Genomic DNA, 3644 nt, shown 5'->3' with positions numbered 1-3644 from the left:
CCAACATTCCACAGGCCACAATTGACAATCTGATAGACTCCATGCGACGATGTGTTGCACTGCATGAGGCAAATGGTGGTCACACCAGATACTGACCGGTTCTGGGTCCCCAGACCCCCAATAGCGCAAAAAGCTGCACATTCCAGGGTGGCCTTTTGTGTGGGCAGTCTGAGGTACACCTGTGCACTACTCATGATGTCAGATCAGCATCCTGATGTGGCACACCTGTGAGGTGGGATGGATTATCTCAATATAGCAGATGTGCCCACTACCACACATTTGGACTGATTTGTGACCACTGTTTGGGAGGGATGGTTATATTGTGTATCTGGAATGAATTTTAGGTCTCTACGTCCATCCCATGGGGAATGGGAGCAGTAACAAAGGTGTTGCGTTTATATTTTTGTTGAGTGTACATACATTAAACTGTGAACTAAACATCACGTCTTCCATCTGACGGGGAAAAAAGCTTTTTATTAGCCAATCTGTCCACAAAGATCCACAGTACATGTCCTTCACTCATCTCTCATCTTTCACCCTGTGGCAAACTGGATTTTTAAACGTCTCATTTTTGATCATTCCCCCATACTCATATTCGACTGGTTTTCTCTCTCACTGTCTGTTTTTCTCATCCTCTTTCTCTCTTTCTCACCAGCAAAGTTAATATAAAAAAAAAAGAATTAGTAATAACACAACAAGATAGATAAAAAGCGCAGTCTCTATAGCAACTCTCGCCATGATTTGTACAAAGGACAAATGACAAGTGTTTAAAGGGCTGCGGGGCGTTTTAATGTTCAGTTTATGTTTTCTCTCGTCGACTAAGAAGGTCTCGGGAGACCGCAGGAAAAACAGCCATGAAAGAGAAATTACAGAGACAGACCGAGGGAGAGGCCGAGGGAGGGAGAGTGATAGAAATACGTCCTTGGTGATCAATGCATGTGCTATTGTCTGTTCTGTTTCTTTGCCTGCAAGGACGAAAGCAGAGGAGAGGAGGCAAGTGATGCATACGAACAGGGTTTTAAGGGGCTTATAATAAATTCCTGACCAGACCACAAAAAGAAGTAACTGCACTGCTGCTAGTGTTTAGGTGTGTCTCTGTGTCAGGACATGTTTCATACTGTATGTATGAAAATGTTGCTAGACTTTGTCGCTGCTATTCAGGTCTTTTAATTGAATTGACAACCACACTCACAGGAGATTTAACAGGCGACTCACAGGTAAACCATGCAAGTACCAGGCTGGAACCCCTTTTGTATTTGGAATCTCCTGCTCCACAACATCCCAAAATATCTGGGGAGGTCCTTTGAGCACTATGAACTCATAGTCATGTTCAATTAACCAGTTTGAGATGAAGGGTACACAGTGATTGTGAAGGGATGGACATGGTCGGCAACAGTATTCAGGTAGGTTGTGGAGTTTCAGCAATACTCAGTTGCTACTAAGGGGCCCAAAATGAGCGAAGAAAATATCCCTGACGCCATTGCAACACCACTAAATACACTCGTGAGAGTGGACCAGGAGTTTTGATATTCTGTTTTCTAATTTTGGTAAGCGTGTGAGGATAGTAGCCTCAGTCTCATGTTCTTAGCTGAAAAGGTTTTATGTGTTGTGCATTCAGAGATGCTCTTACTACCTTGGTTGTAAAGAGTGGTTATTTGAGTTACCATTGGTTTCCTATCAGCTCAAAGCAGTGTGGCCATTCTCCTTGAACCTTTGACATCGAGAAGGCTCTTGTGTCCAGAGAACTGCTGCTCACTTGATATTTTTGCTTAATGGGACGATTCTCCAAAAGAGGGAAACCTTAGAAATAGTCATGTGGGAAAAATCCCAGTAGCTCAACTAGGCCAAAATTTCTTAATTCACATTTCTCCCATAATCTGATGCTCAGTTTGAACTTGAGCAGGTCATCTTGACCAGTGGTCCCCAACCTTTTTTGCGCCACGGACTGGTTTATGTCCGACAATATTTTCAGGCCAGGCTTTAAGGTGTCGCGGATAAACACAACAAAATAAAACCAGTACCACTACCAAACAAACCAAACCAAAAATAAATAAATTCATTCATAACAAACGGGAAAAGATGCAGGGAAACAGAGTTAATGATAAAAACGATAAAAATAACGATAAAAGCGATAAAAACCCTGAAAACCATAAATTTCACACCTCTAGCAGCCCGGTACCAAGCGACTCACGGACCATGGCCCGGGGGGTGGGGGCCGCTGATCTTTACTATGTCTACATTCCTAAATGCCATAAGATTAGCTGATTAGCCAATAATGGGCAGCAGAACAGGTATATAATAAATAAATACTTTCAGGATCTGTAAAAAAAATCATAACATAATGGTAAAAAAAATTGCAATTCTATAATGTCTAATTTGCCATAGTTGTAGTACAAAAAATTAATTAGCTGATTTTGGCAGGGTCATGTATGAGACACACACCAATATTCATGAAGTGAGCCAAATAATAACTGACAATGAGCTGATGAAGAAGAAAGAAATATGAGCACTTCCTGATTAGTTTAAATTCAACCTCCATGCTGCTGAAATTTGCCTGGAAGACAAATTAACAATAATTTGTCATAAATACTTCTTAGTTTGGTGTTCAATTTCAGCTTTAACCTGCTGTACCTGCTGTAGTTGTGTTATTATCAGTATTAGATACTCATGTTTGGTGTTATAGTTTAGTTCATGTCAGACATTAGTACCTATATATCACCCTATGTCAGAATTTGCAGTAGGTGTATTGCAGTTTTATACAGAAATGTATAGTAGAGCCAAATTATTCCCTGAAAAATAGATAAATAAATAAAAATAAGCCCCGAGCCCTAAAGGCTAAGATGGAGTTGGTGTGAAAGTGTAAACTGCATCACTTATGTGATTATTTCTGTTCTTCACGGGTTTTAAAATGCGTGTTTTTTACTGACAACACTTTAATCCTCTCCTCTGTTTATTATTGTGACATCCTCATCAGCAGTCTGACATGCTTCTTCAGTGTACAGGCTGTCATTCACACTTGCTTTCTGCTTTCCTCACACTGTAAATATCTGTAAATATACTATAGATATGTGTTGAGGTTCGAGACCAAAGAAAAAGAGGCAGACAGACAAATAGACAGAGACAGAAACACCTCAACAGGACAGAAAAATGACCTTTATTTGTCCTTATGAACTGGTTTAACAGCACGTGGTGGTAAAAGAAAGAAAGGCACAGATAAGGATGGCAACAACAAGGGGAAGAGGGGAGTCTGCGCCAGATAGTGAAAGAGGCAAAGATAAAAAAAAAAAAGGGCATGCCGGAAAAAGAAAACACACCAAAAAATGAGAGAGAGAGAGCCTTAGCAGCCAGACAAACAGCTCTCTCCACCTTTAATCACCTCCTGCAGGTCAGCTTCTGCCTCGCCTTGACTTGCCACAATCTTCCAACTAACACTGAGCCAAGCCATCAAACAGCTATCTCTTCTTTTGCCTCCCCTTCTCTCTTTTCTCTTCTTTCTCTTTACACAGACAGAAAAGCAGAAAAGACCTTGATGTTTTTCCAATAATTGGCAGCAGAGGTTGACTTTTTTCCCTCTACTCCCCTCCCTCTTTTTCTGTTTATCTTTTTCTTCTGTTTTTTTTGCTCTTCCTCTTCCTTTAGAGATG

The sequence above is a fragment of the Rhamphochromis longiceps genome, linkage group LG6 (assembly GCF_057381845.1).
Source record: "Rhamphochromis longiceps isolate RC_006_pf linkage group LG6, R_longiceps_female_GT1.1, whole genome shotgun sequence".
Lineage (NCBI taxonomy): Eukaryota > Metazoa > Chordata > Actinopteri > Cichliformes > Cichlidae > Rhamphochromis > Rhamphochromis longiceps.
Note: the sequence above shows the minus strand (reverse complement) of the source record.